The following is a 16,416-nucleotide window of genomic DNA, read 5'->3' as shown; positions in this document are numbered from 1 at the left end:
CTCAGCTTGATATGCTTCCACACTGTACATAAGGGCATTCTCTATCATAGGTGAAGAGTATACATGTGTAATTACAAGTTTACATTACAATTCATCAAACTCTTGAAACCAAGTCAGTTCTGATGTGAAACAACATGAAATCTTGTAAAATTGCATTTGTAAGCATATGTAATGCAGTTGAGCACATCTAACTTTACAGAATGAAGATATTGCAAAACCATCCAAATCAAGCTTCTCTCTGCTTGATATGCTTCCACACTGTACATAAGGGCATTCTCTATCATAGGTGAAGAGTTTACATGTGTATTTGCAAGTTTACATTACAATTCATCAAACTCTTGAAACCAAGTCAGTTCTGACCTGAAACAACATGAAATGATGTAAAATTGCATTTGTGAGCATATGTAATGCAGTTGAGCAACATCCAACTTTACAGAATTAAGATATTGCAAAACCATCCAAATCAAGCTTCTCTCAGCTTGATATGCTTCCACACTGTACATAAGGGCATTCTCTATCATAGGTGAAGAGTATACATGTGTAATTACAAGTTTACATTACAATTCATGAAACTCTTGAAACCAAGTCAGTTCTGATGTGAAACAACATGAAATCTTGTAAAATTGCATTTGTAAGCATATGTAATGCAGTTGAGCACATCTAACTTTACAGAATGAAGATATTGCAAAACCATCCAAATCAAGCTTCTCTCTGCTTGATATGCTTCCACACTGTACATAAGGGCATTCTCTATCATAGGTGAAGAGTTTACATGTGTATTTGCAAGTTTACATTACAATTCATCAAACTCTTGAAACCAAGTCAGTTCTGACCTGAAACAACATGAAATGATGTAAAATTGCATTTGTGAGCATATGTAATGCAGTTGAGCAACATCCAACTTTACAGAATTAAGATATTGCAAAATCATCAAAATCAAGCTTCTCTCTGCTTGATTTGCTTCCACACTGTAGTTAAGGGCATTCTCTGTATAAGGTGAAGAGTTTACATGTGTATTTGCAAGAATACATTACAATAAATCAAACTCTTGAAACCAAGTCAGTTCTGATCTGAAACTACATGAAATGTTGCAAAATTGCATTTGTAAGCATATGTAATGCAGTTGAGCACATCTAGCTTTACAGAATGAAGATATTGCAAAACCATCCAAATCAAGCTTCTCTCAGCTTGATATGCTTCCACACTGTACATAAGGGCAGTCTCTATCATAGGTAAAGAGTTTACATGTGTATTTGCAAGTTTACATTACAATTCATCAAACTCTTGAAACCAAGTCAGTTCTGACCTAAAACAACATGAAATGTTGTAAAATTGCAATTGTAAGCATATGTAATGCAGTTGAGCACATCTAACTTTACAGAATGAAGATATTGCAAAACCATCCAAATCAAGCTTCTCTCAGCTTGATATGCTTCCACACTGTACAAAAGGGCATTCTCTATCATAGGTGAAGAGTATACATGTGTATTTGCAAGTTTACATTACAATTCATCAAACTCTTGAAACCAAGTCAGTTCTGACCTGAAACAACATGAAATGTTGTAAAATTGCATTTGTGAGCATATGTAATGCAGTTGAGCACATCCAACTTTACAGAATTAAGATATTGCAAAACCATCCAAATCAAGCTTCTCTCTGCTTGATATGCTCCACACTGTACATAAGGGCATTCTCTATCATAGGTGAAGAGTTTACATGTGTATTTGCAAGTTTACATTACAATTCATCAAACTCTTGAAACCAAGTCAGTTCTGACCTGAAACAACATGAAATGTTGTAAAATTGCATTTGTGAGCATATGTAATGCAGTTGAGCAACATCCAACTTTACAGAATTAGGATATTGCAAAATCATCAAAATCAAGCTTCTCTCTGCTTGATTTGCTTCCACACTGTAGTTAAGGGCATTCTCTGTATAAGGTGAAGAGTTTACATGTGTATTTGCAAGTTTACATTACAATTCATCAAACTCTTGAAACCAAGTCAGTTCTGACCTGAAACAACATGAAATGTTGTAAAATTGCATTTGTGAGCATATGTAATGCAGTTGAGCAACATCCAACTTTACAGAATTAAGATATTGCAAAACCATCCAAATCAAGCTTCTCTCAGTTTGATATGCTTCCACACTGTACTTAAGGGCATTCTCTATCATAGGTGAAGAGTTTACATGTGTATTTGCAAGTTTACATTACAATTCATCAAACTTTTGAAACCAAGTCAGTTCTGACCTGAAACAACATGAAATGTTGTAAAATTGCATTTGTGAGCATATGTAATGCAGTTGAGCAACATCCAACTTTACAGAATTAAGATATTGCAAAACCATCCAAATCAAGCTTCTCTCAGCTTGATATGCTTCCACACTGTACATAAGGGCATTCTCTATCATAGGTGAAGAGTATACATGTGTATTTGCAAGTTTACATTACAATTCATAAAACTCTTGAAACCAAGTCAGTTCTGATCTGAAACAACATGAAATGTTGTAAAATTGCATTTGTGAGCATATGTAATGCAGTTGAGCAACATCCAACTTTACAGAATTAAGATATTGCAAAACCATCCAAATCAAGCTTCTCTCAGTTTGATATGCTTCCACACTGTACTTAAGGGCATTCTCTATCATAGGTGAAGAGTTTACATGTGTATTTGCAAGTTTACATTACAATTCATCAAACTTTTGAAACCAAGTCAGTTCTGACCTGAAACAACATGAAATGTTGTAAAATTGCATTTGTGAGCATATGTAATGCAGTTGAGCAACATCCAACTTTACAGAATTAAGATATTGCAAAACCATCCAAATCAAGCTTCTCTCAGCTTGATATGCTTCCACACTGTACATAAGGGCATTCTCTATCATAGGTGAAGAGTATACATGTGTATTTGCAAGTTTACATTACAATTCATCAAACTCTTGAAACCAAGTCAGTTCTGATCTGAAACAACATGAAATGTTGTAAAATTGCATTTGTGAGCATATGTAATGCAGTTGAGCAACATCCAACTTTACAGAATTAAGATATTGCAAAATCATCAAAATCAAGCTTCTCTCTGCTTGATTTGCTTCCACACTGTACTTAAGGGCATTCTCTGTATAAGGTGAAGAGTTTACATGTGTATTTGCAAGAATACATTACAATTCATCAAACTCTTGAAACCAAGTCAGTTCAAATCTGAAACAACATGAAATCTTGTAAAATTGCATTTGTAAGCATATGGAATGCAGTTGAGCACATCTAACTTTACAGAATGAAGATATTGCAAAACCATCCAAACCAAGCTTCTCTCAGCTTGATATGCTTCCACACTGTACATAAGGGCATTCTCTATCATAGGTGAAGAGTTCACATGTGTATTTGCAAGTATACATTACAATTCATCAAACTCTTGAAACCAAGTCAGTTCTGATACGAAACTACATGAAATGTTGTAAAATGGCATTTGTAAACATATGTAATGCAGTTGAGCACATCTAACTTTACAGAATTAAGATATTGCAAAACCATCCAAATCAAGCTTCTCTCTGCTTGATATGCTCTACACTGTACATAAGGGCATTCTCTATCATAGGTGAAGAGTTTACATGTGTATTTGCAAGTTTACATTACAATTCATCAAACTCTTGAAACCAAGTCAGTTCTGACCTGAAACAACATGAAATGTTGTAAAATTGCATTTGTGAGCATATGTAATGCAGTTGAGCACATCCAACTTTACAGAATTAAGATATTGCAAAACCATCCAAATCAAGCTTCTCTCTGCTTGATATGCTCCACACTGTACATAAGGGCATTCTCTATCATAGGTGAAGAGTTCACATGTGTATTTGCAAGTTTACATTACAATTCATCAAACTCTTGAAACCAAGTCAGTTCTGACCTGAAACAACATGAAATGTTGTAAAACTGCATTTGTGAGCATATGTAATGCAGTTGAGCAACATCCAACTTTACAGAATTAAGATATTGCAAAACCATCCAAATCAAGCTTCTCTCAGTTTGATATGCTTCCACACTGTACTTAAGTGCATTCTCTATCATAGGTGAAGAGTTTACATGTGTATTTGCAAGTTTACATTACAATTCATCAAACTTTTGAAACCAAGTCAGTTCTGACCTGAAACAACATGAAATGTTGTAAAATTGCATTTGTGAGCATATGTAATGCAGTTGAGCAACATCCAACTTTACAGAATTAAGATATTGCAAAACCATCCAAATCAAGCTTCTCTCAGCTTGATATGCTTCCACACTGTACATAAGGGCATTCTCTATCATAGGTGAAGAGTATACATGTGTATTTGCAAGTTTACATTACAATTCATAAAACTCTTGAAACCAAGTCAGTTCTGATCTGAAACAACATGAAATGTTGTAAAATTGCATTTGTGAGCATATGTAATGCAGTTGAGCAACATCCAACTTTACATAATTAAGATATTGCAAAACCATCCAAATCAAGCTTCTCTCAGCTTGATATGCTTCCACACTGTACATAAGGGCATTCTCTATCATAGGTGAAGAGTATACATGTGTAATTACAAGTTTACATTACAATTCATCAAACTCTTGAAACCAAGTCAGTTCTGATGTGAAACAACATGAAATCTTGTAAAATTGCATTTGTAAGCATATGTAATGCAGTTGAGCACATCTAACTTTACAGAATGAAGATATTGCAAAACCATCCAAATCAAGCTTCTCTCTGCTTGATATGCTTCCACACTGTACATAAGGGCATTCTCTATCATAGGTGAAGAGTTTACATGTGTATTTGCAAGTTTACATTACAATTCATCAAACTCTTGAAACCAAGTCAGTTCTGACCTGAAACAACATGAAATGATGTAAAATTGCATTTGTGAGCATATGTAATGCAGTTGAGCAACATCCAACTTTACAGAATTAAGATATTGCAAAATCATCAAAATCAAGCTTCTCTCTGCTTGATTTGCTTCCACACTGTACTTAAGTGCATTCTCTATCATAGGTGAAGAGTTTACATGTGTATTTGCAAGTTTACATTACAATTCATCAAACTTTTGAAACCAAGTCAGTTCTGACCTGAAACAACATGAAATGTTGTAAAATTGCATTTGTGAGCATATGTAATGCAGTTGAGCAACATCCAACTTTACAGAATTAAGATATTGCAAAACCATCCAAATCAAGCTTCTCTCTGCTTGATATGCTCCACACTGTACATAAGGGCATTCTCTATCATAGGTGAAGAGTTCACATGTGTATTTGCAAGTTTACATTACAATTCATCAAACTCTTGAAACCAAGTCAGTTCTGACCTGAAACAACATGAAATGTTGTAAAACTGCATTTGTGAGCATATGTAATGCAGTTGAGCAACATCCAACTTTACAGAATTAAGATATTGCAAAACCATCCAAATCAAGCTTCTCTCAGTTTGATATGCTTCCACACTGTACTTAAGTGCATTCTCTATCATAGGTGAAGAGTTTACATGTGTATTTGCAAGTTTACTTTACAATTCATCAAACTTTTGAAACCAAGTCAGTTCTGACCTGAAACAACATGAAATGTTGTAAAATTGCATTTGTGAGCATATGTAATGCAGTTGAGCAACATCCAACTTTACAGAATTAAGATATTGCAAAACCATCCAAATCAAGCTTCTCTCAGCTTGATATGCTTCCACACTGTACATAAGGGCATTCTCTATCATAGGTGAAGAGTATACATGTGTATTTGCAAGTTTACATTACAATTCATAAAACTCTTGAAACCAAGTCAGTTCTGATCTGAAACAACATGAAATGTTGTAAAATTGCATTTGTGAGCATATGTAATGCAGTTGAGCAACATCCAACTTTACATAATTAAGATATTGCAAAACCATCCAAATCAAGCTTCTCTCAGCTTGATATGCTTCCACACTGTACATAAGGGCATTCTCTATCATAGGTGAAGAGTATACATGTGTAATTACAAGTTTACATTACAATTCATCAAACTCTTGAAACCAAGTCAGTTCTGATGTGAAACAACATGAAATCTTGTAAAATTGCATTTGTAAGCATATGTAATGCAGTTGAGCACATCTAACTTTACAGAATGAAGATATTGCAAAACCATCCAAATCAAGCTTCTCTCTGCTTGATATGCTTCCACACTGTACATAAGGGCATTCTCTATCATAGGTGAAGAGTTTACATGTGTATTTGCAAGTTTACATTACAATTTTTCAAACTCTTGAAACCAAGTCAGTTCTGACCTGAAACAACATGAAATGATGTAAAATTGCATTTGTGAGCATATGTAATGCAGTTGAGCAACATCCAACTTTACAGAATTAAGATATTGCAAAATCATCAAAATCAAGCTTCTCTCTGCTTGATTTGCTTCCACACTGTACTTAAGTGCATTCTCTATCATAGGTGAAGAGTTTACATGTGTATTTGCAAGTTTACATTACAATTCATCAAACTTTTGAAACCAAGTCAGTTCTGACCTGAAACAACATAAAATGTTGTAAAATTGCATTTGTGAGCATATGTAATGCAGTTGAGCAACATCCAACTTTACAGAATTAAGATATTGCAAAACCATCCAAATCAAGCTTCTCTCAGCTTGATATGCTTCCACACTGTACATAAGGGCATTCTCTATCATAGGTGAAGAGTATACATGTGTATTTGCAAGTTTACATTACAATTCATAAAACTCTTGAAACCAAGTCAGTTCTGATCTGAAACAACATGAAATGTTGTAAAATTGCATTTGTGAGCATATGTAATGCAGTTGAGCAACATCCAACTTTACAGAATTAAGATATTGCAAAACCATCCAAATCAAGCTTCTCTCAGTTTGATATGCTTCCACACTGTACTTAAGGGCATTCTCTATCATAGGTGAAGAGTTTACATGTGTATTTGCAAGTTTACATTACAATTCATCAAACTTTTGAAACCAAGTCAGTTCTGACCTGAAACAACATGAAATGTTGTAAAATTGCATTTGTGAGCATATGTAATGCAGTTGAGCAACATCCAACTTTACAGAATTAAGATATTGCAAAACCATCCAAATCAAGCTTCTCTCAGCTTGATATGCTTCCACACTGTACATAAGGGCATTCTCTATCATAGGTGAAGAGTATACATGTGTATTTGCAAGTTTACATTACAATTCATCAAACTCTTGAAACCAAGTCAGTTCTGACCTGAAACAACATGAAATGATGTAAAATTGCATTTGTGAGCATATGTAATGCAGTTGAGCAACATCCAACTTTACAGAATTAAGATATTGCAAAACCATCCAAATCAAGCTTCTCTCAGCTTGATATGCTTCCACACTGTACATAAGGGCATTCTCTATCATAGGTGAAGAGTATACATGTGTAATTACAAGTTTACATTACAATTCATCAAACTCTTGAAACCAAGTCAGTTCTGATGTGAAACAACATGAAATCTTGTAAAATTGCATTTGTAAGCATATGTAATGCAGTTGAGCACATCTAACTTTACAGAATGAAGATATTGCAATACCATCCAAATCAAGCTTCTCTCTGCTTGATATGCTTCCACACTGTACATAAGGGCATTCTCTATCATAGGTGAAGAGTTTACATGTGTATTTGCAAGTTTACATTACAATTCATCAAACTCTTGAAACCAAGTCAGTTCTGACCTGAAACAACATGAAATGATGTAAAATTGCATTTGTGAGCATATGTAATGCAGTTGAGCAACATCCAACTTTACAGAATTAAGATATTGCAAAATCATCAAAATCAAGCTTCTCTCTGCTTGATTTGCTTCCACACTGTAGTTAAGGGCATTCTCTGTATAAGGTGAAGAGTTTACATGTGTATTTGCAAGAATACATTACAATTAATCAAACTCTTGAAACCAAGTCAGTTCTGATCTGAAACTACATGAAATGTTGCAAAATTGCATTTGTAAGCATATGTAATGCAGTTGAGCACATCTAGCTTTACAGAATGAAGATATTGCAAAACCATCCAAATCAAGCTTCTCTCAGCTTGATATGCTTCCACACTGTACATAAGGGCATTCTCTATCATAGGTAAAGAGTTTACATGTGTATTTGCAAGTTTACATTACAATTCATCAAACTCTTGAAACCAAGTCAGTTCTGACCTAAAACAACATGAAATGTTGTAAAATTGCAATTGTAAGCATATGTAATGCAGTTGAGCACATCTAACTTTACAGAATGAAGATATTGCAAAACCATCCAAATCAAGCTTCTCTCAGCTTGATATGCTTCCACACTGTACAAAAGGGCATTCTCTATCATAGGTGAAGAGTATACATGTGTATTTGCAAGTTTACATTACAATTCATCAAACTCTTGAAACCAAGTCAGTTCTGACCTGAAACAACATGAAATGTTGTAAAATTGCATTTGTGAGCATATGTAATGCAGTTGAGCACATCCAACTTTACAGAATTAAGATATTGCAAAACCATCCAAATCAAGCTTCTCTCTGCTTGATATGCTCCACACTGTACATAAGGGCATTCTCTATCATAGGTGAAGAGTTTACATGTGTATTTGCAAGTTTACATTACAATTCATCAAACTCTTGAAACCAAGTCAGTTCTGACCTGAAACAACATGAAATGTTGTAAAATTGCATTTGTGAGCATATGTAATGCAGTTGAGCAACATCCAACTTTACAGAATTAGGATATTGCAAAATCATCAAAATCAAGCTTCTCTCTGCTTGATTTGCTTCCACACTGTAGTTAAGGGCATTCTCTGTATAAGGTGAAGAGTTTACATGTGTATTTGCAAGTTTACATTACAATTCATCAAACTCTTGAAACCAAGTCAGTTCTGACCTGAAACAACATGAAATGTTGTAAAATTGCATTTGTGAGCATATGTAATGCAGTTGAGCAACATCCAACTTTACAGAATTAAGATATTGCAAAACCATCCAAATCAAGCTTCTCTCAGCTTGATATGCTTCCACACTGTACATAAGGGCATTCTCTATCATAGGTGAAGAGTATACATGTGTATTTGCAAGTTTACATTACAATTCATCAAACTCTTGAAACCAAGTCAGTTCTGATCTGAAACAACATGAAATGTTGTAAAATTGCATTTGTGAGCATATGTAATGCAGTTGAGCAACATCCAACTTTACAGAATGAAGATATTGCAAAACCATCCAAATCAAGCTTCTATCAGCTTGATATGCTTCAACACTGTACATAAGGGCAGTCTCTATCATAGGTAAAGAGTTTACATGTGTATTTGCAAGTTTACATTACAATTCATCAAACTCATGAAACCAAGTCAGTTCTGACCTAAAACAACATGAAATGTTGTAAAATTGCAATTGTAAGCATATGTAATGCAGTTGAGCACATCTAACTTTACAGAATGAAGATATTGCAAAACCATCCAAATCAAGCTTCTCTCAGCTTGATATGCTTCCACACTGTACATAAGGGCATTCTCTATCATAGGTGAAGAGTTTACATGTGTATTTGCAAGTTTACATTACAATTCATCAAACTTTTGAAACCAAGTCAGTTCTGACCTGAAACAACATGAAATGTTGTAAAATTGCATTTGTGAGCATATGTAATGCAGTTGAGCAACATCCAACTTTACAGAATTAAGATATTGCAAAACCATCCAAATCAAGCTTCTCTCAGCTTGATATGCTTCCACACTGTACATAAGGGCATTCTCTATCATAGGTGAAGAGTATACATGTGTATTTGCAAGTTTACATTACAATTCATAAAACTCTTGAAACCAAGTCAGTTCTGATCTGAAACAACATGAAATGTTGTAAAATTGCATTTGTGAGCATATGTAATGCAGTTGAGCAACATCCAACTTTACATAATTAAGATATTGCAAAACCATCCAAATCAAGCTTCTCTCAGCTTGATATGCTTCCACACTGTACATAAGGGCATTCTCTATCATAGGTGAAGAGTATACATGTGTAATTACAAGTTTACATTACAATTCATCAAACTCTTGAAACCAAGTCAGTTCTGATGTGAAACAACATGAAATCTTGTAAAATTGCATTTGTAAGCATATGTAATGCAGTTGAGCACATCTAACTTTACAGAATGAAGATATTGCAAAACCATCCAAATCAAGCTTCTCTCTGCTTGATATGCTTCCACACTGTACATAAGGGCATTCTCTATCATAGGTGAAGAGTTTACATGTGTATTTGCAAGTTTACATTACAATTCATCAAACTCTTGAAACCAAGTCAGTTCTGACCTGAAACAACATGAAATGATGTAAAATTGCATTTGTGAGCATATGTAATGCAGTTGAGCAACATCCAACTTTACAGAATTAAGATATTGCAAAATCATCAAAATCAAGCTTCTCTCTGCTTGATTTGCTTCCACACTGTACTTAAGGGCATTCTCTGTATAAGGTGAAGAGTTTACATGTGTATTTGCAAGAATACATTACAATTAATCAAACTCTTGAAACCAAGTCAGTTCTGATCTGAAACTACATGAAATGTTGCAAAATTGCATTTGTAAGCATATGTAATGCAGTTGAGCACATCTAGCTTTACAGAATGAAGATATTGCAAAACCATCCAAATCAAGCTTCTCTCAGCTTGATATGCTTCCACACTGTACATAAGGGCAGTCTCTATCATAGGTAAAGAGTTTACATGTGTATTTGCAAGTTTACATTACAATTCATCAAACTCTTGAAACCAAGTCAGTTCTGACCTAAAACAACATGAAATGTTGTAAAATTGCAATTGTAAGCATATGTAATGCAGTTGAGCACATCTAACTTTACAGAATGAAGATATTGCAAAACCATCCAAATCAAGCTTCTCTCAGCTTGATATGCTTCCACACTGTACATAAGGGCATTCTCTATCATAGGTGAAGAGTATACATGTGTATTTGCAAGTTTACATTACAATTCATCAAACTCTTGAAACCAAGTCAGTTCTGACCTGAAACAACATGAAATGTTGTAAAATTGCATTTGTGAGCATATGTAATGCAGTTGAGCACATCCAACTTTACAGAATTAAGATATTGCAAAACCATCCAAATCAAGCTTCTCTCTGCTTGATATGCTCCACACTGTACATAAGGGCATTCTCTATCATAGGTGAAGAGTTTACATGTGTATTTGCAAGTTTACATTACAATTCATCAAACTCTTGAAACCAAGTCAGTTCTGACCTGAAACAACATGAAATGTTCTAAAATTGCATTTGTGAGCATATGTAATGCAGTTGAGCAACATCCAACTTTACAGAATTAGGATATTGCAAAATCATCAAAATCAAGCTTCTCTCTGCTTGATTTGCTTCCACACTGTAGTTAAGGGCATTCTCTGTATAAGGTGAAGAGTTTACATGTGTATTTGCAAGTTTACATTACAATTCATCAAACTCTTGAAACCAAGTCAGTTCTGACCTGAAACAACATGAAATGTTGTAAAATTGCATTTGTGAGCATATGTAATGCAGTTGAGCACATCCAACTTTACAGAATTAAGATATTGCAAAACCATCCAAATCAAGCTTCTCTCTGCTTGATATGCTCCACACTGTACATAAGGGCATTCTCTATCATAGGTGAAGAGTTTACATGTGTATTTGCAAGTTTACATTACAATTCATCAAACTCTTGAAACCAAGTCAGTTCTGACCTGAAACAACATGAAATGTTGTAAAATTGCATTTGTGAGCATATGTAATGCAGTTGAGCAACATCCAACTTTACAGAATTAGGATATTGCAAAATCATCAAAATCAAGCTTCTCTCTGCTTGATTTGCTTCCACACTGTAGTTAAGGGCATTCTCTGTATAAGGTGAAGAGTTTACATGTGTATTTGCAAGTTTACATTACAATTCATCAAACTCTTGAAACCAAGTCAGTTCTGACCTGAAACAACATGAAATGTTGTAAAATTGCATTTGTGAGCATATGTAATGCAGTTGAGCAACATCCAACTTTACAGAATTAAGATATTGCAAAACCATCCAAATCAAGCTTCTCTCAGCTTGATATGCTTCCACACTGTACATAAGGGCATTCTCTATCATAGGTGAAGAGTATACATGTGTATTTGCAAGTTTACATTACAATTCATCAAACTCTTGAAACCAAGTCAGTTCTGATCTGAAACAACATGAAATGTTGTAAAATTGCATTTGTGAGCATATGTAATGCAGTTGAGCAACATCCAACTTTACAGAATGAAGATATTGCAAAACCATCCAAATCAAGCTTCTATCAGCTTGATATGCTTCAACACTGTACATAAGGGCAGTCTCTATCATAGGTAAAGAGTTTACATGTGTATTTGCAAGTTTACATTACAATTCATCAAACTCATGAAACCAAGTCAGTTCTGACCTAAAACAACATGAAATGTTGTAAAATTGCAATTGTAAGCATATGTAATGCAGTTGAGCACATCTAACTTTACAGAATGAAGATATTGCAAAACCATCCAAATCAAGCTTCTCTCAGCTTGATATGCTTCCACACTGTACATAAGGGCATTCTCTATCATAGGTGAAGAGTTTACATGTGTATTTGCAAGTTTACATTACAATTCATCAAACTTTTGAAACCAAGTCAGTTCTGACCTGAAACAACATGAAATGTTGTAAAATTGCATTTGTGAGCATATGTAATGCAGTTGAGCAACATCCAACTTTACAGAATTAAGATATTGCAAAACCATCCAAATCAAGCTTCTCTCAGCTTGATATGCTTCCACACTGTACATAAGGGCATTCTCTATCATAGGTGAAGAGTATACATGTGTATTTGCAAGTTTACATTACAATTCATAAAACTCTTGAAACCAAGTCAGTTCTGATCTGAAACAACATGAAATGTTGTAAAATTGCATTTGTGAGCATATGTAATGCAGTTGAGCAACATCCAACTTTACATAATTAAGATATTGCAAAACCATCCAAATCAAGCTTCTCTCAGCTTGATATGCTTCCACACTGTACATAAGGGCATTCTCTATCATAGGTGAAGAGTATACATGTGTAATTACAAGTTTACATTACAATTCATCAAACTCTTGAAACCAAGTCAGTTCTGATGTGAAACAACATGAAATCTTGTAAAATTGCATTTGTAAGCATATGTAATGCAGTTGAGCACATCTAACTTTACAGAATGAAGATATTGCAAAACCATCCAAATCAAGCTTCTCTCTGCTTGATATGCTTCCACACTGTACATAAGGGCATTCTCTATCATAGGTGAAGAGTTTACATGTGTATTTGCAAGTTTACATTACAATTCATCAAACTCTTGAAACCAAGTCAGTTCTGACCTGAAACAACATGAAATGATGTAAAATTGCATTTGTGAGCATATGTAATGCAGTTGAGCAACATCCAACTTTACAGAATTAAGATATTGCAAAATCATCAAAATCAAGCTTCTCTCTGCTTGATTTGCTTCCACACTGTACTTAAGGGCATTCTCTGTATAAGGTGAAGAGTTTACATGTGTATTTGCAAGAATACATTACAATTAATCAAACTCTTGAAACCAAGTCAGTTCTGATCTGAAACTACATGAAATGTTGCAAAATTGCATTTGTAAGCATATGTAATGCAGTTGAGCACATCTAGCTTTACAGAATGAAGATATTGCAAAACCATCCAAATCAAGCTTCTCTCAGCTTGATATGCTTCCACACTGTACATAAGGGCAGTCTCTATCATAGGTAAAGAGTTTACATGTGTATTTGCAAGTTTACATTACAATTCATCAAACTCTTGAAACCAAGTCAGTTCTGACCTAAAACAACATGAAATGTTGTAAAATTGCAATTGTAAGCATATGTAATGCAGTTGAGCACATCTAACTTTACAGAATGAAGATATTGCAAAACCATCCAAATCAAGCTTCTCTCAGCTTGATATGCTTCCACACTGTACATAAGGGCATTCTCTATCATAGGTGAAGAGTATACATGTGTATTTGCAAGTTTACATTACAATTCATCAAACTCTTGAAACCAAGTCAGTTCTGACCTGAAACAACATGAAATGTTGTAAAATTGCATTTGTGAGCATATGTAATGCAGTTGAGCACATCCAACTTTACAGAATTAAGATATTGCAAAACCATCCAAATCAAGCTTCTCTCTGCTTGATATGCTCCACACTGTACATAAGGGCATTCTCTATCATAGGTGAAGAGTTTACATGTGTATTTGCAAGTTTACATTACAATTCATCAAACTCTTGAAACCAAGTCAGTTCTGACCTGAAACAACATGAAATGTTCTAAAATTGCATTTGTGAGCATATGTAATGCAGTTGAGCAACATCCAACTTTACAGAATTAGGATATTGCAAAATCATCAAAATCAAGCTTCTCTCTGCTTGATTTGCTTCCACACTGTAGTTAAGGGCATTCTCTGTATAAGGTGAAGAGTTTACATGTGTATTTGCAAGTTTACATTACAATTCATCAAACTCTTGAAACCAAGTCAGTTCTGACCTGAAACAACATGAAATGTTGTAAAATTGCATTTGTGAGCATATGTAATGCATTTGAGCAACATCCAACTTTACAGAATTAAGATATTGCAAAACCATCCAAATCAAGCTTCTCTCAGTTTGATATGCTTCCACAATGTACTTAAGGGCATTCTCTATCATAGGTGAAGAGTTTACATGTGTATTTGCAAGTTTACATTACAATTCATCAAACTTTTGAAACCAAGTCAGTTCTGACCTGAAACAACATGAAATGTTGTAAAATTGCATTTGTGAGCATATGTAATGCAGTTGATCAACATCCAACTTTACAGAATTAAGATATTGCAAAACCATCCAAATCAAGCTTCTCTCAGCTTGATATGCTTCCACACTGTACATAAGGGCATTCTCTATCATAGGTGAAGAGTATACATGTGTATTTGCAAGTTTACATTACAATTCATCAAACTCTTGAAACCAAGTCAGTTCTGATCTGAAACAACATGAAATGTTGTAAAATTGCATTTGTGAGCATATGTAATGCAGTTGAGCAACATCCAACTTTACATAATTAAGATATTGCAAAACCATCCAAATCAAGCTTCTCTCAGCTTGATATGCTTCCACACTGTACATAAGGGCATTCTCTATCATAGGTGAAGAGTATACATGTGTAATTACAAGTTTACATTACAATTCATCAAACTCTTGAAACCAAGTCAGTTCTGATCTGAAACTACATGAAATGTTGCAAAATTGCATTTGTAAGCATATGTAATGCAGTTGAGCACATCTAGCTTTACAGAATGAAGATATTGCAAAACCATCCAAATCAAGCTTCTATGAGCTTGATATGCTTCCACACTGTACATAAGGGCAGTCTCTATCATAGGTAAAGAGTTTACATGTGTATTTGCAAGTTTACATTACAATTCATCAAACTCTTGAAACCAAGTCAGTTCTGACCTAAAACAACATGAAATGTTGTAAAATTGCAATTGTAAGCATATGTAATGCAGTTGAGCACATCTAACTTTACAGAATGAAGATATTGCAAAACCATCCAAATCAAGCTTCTCTCAGCTTGATATGCTTCCACACTGTACATAAGGGCATTCTCTATCATAGGTGAAGAGTATACATGTGTATTTGCAAGTTTACATTACAATTCATCAAACTCTTGAAACCAAGTCAGTTCTGACCTGAAACAACATGAAATGTTGTAAAATTGCATTTGTGAGCATATGTAATGCAGTTGAGCACATCCAACTTTACAGAATTAAGATATTGCAAAACCATCCAAATCAAGCTTCTCTCTGCTTGATATGCTCCACACTGTACATAAGGGCATTCTCTATCATAGGTGAAGAGTTTACATGTGTATTTGCAAGTTTACATTACAATTCATCAAACTCTTGAAACCAAGTCAGTTCTGACCTGAAACAACATGAAATGTTGTAAAATTGCATTTGTGAGCATATGTAATGCAGTTGAGCAACATCCAACTTTACAGAATTAAGATATTGCAAAATCATCAAAATCAAGCTTCTCTCTGCTTGATTTGCTTCCACACTGTAGTTAAGGATATTCTCTGTATAAGGTGAAGAGTTTACATGTGTATTTGCAAGTTTACATTACAATTCATCAAACTCTTGAAACCAAGTCAGTTCTGACCTGAAACAACATGAAATGTTGTAAAATTGCATTTGTGAGCATATGTAATGCAGTTGAGCAACATCCAACTTTACAGAATTAGGATATTGCAAAATCATCAAAATCAAGCTTCTCTCTGCTTGATTTGCTTCCACACTGTAGTTAAGGGCATTCTCTGTATAAGGTGAAGAGTTTACATGTGTATTTGCAAGTTTACATTACAATTCATCAAAC

The sequence above is a fragment of the Amia ocellicauda genome, chromosome 9 (genome assembly GCF_036373705.1).
Source record: "Amia ocellicauda isolate fAmiCal2 chromosome 9, fAmiCal2.hap1, whole genome shotgun sequence".
NCBI classification, from domain to species: domain Eukaryota; kingdom Metazoa; phylum Chordata; class Actinopteri; order Amiiformes; family Amiidae; genus Amia; species Amia ocellicauda.
The sequence above is the reverse complement of the archived record's forward strand: the minus strand, read 5'-3'. Positions refer to the sequence as shown.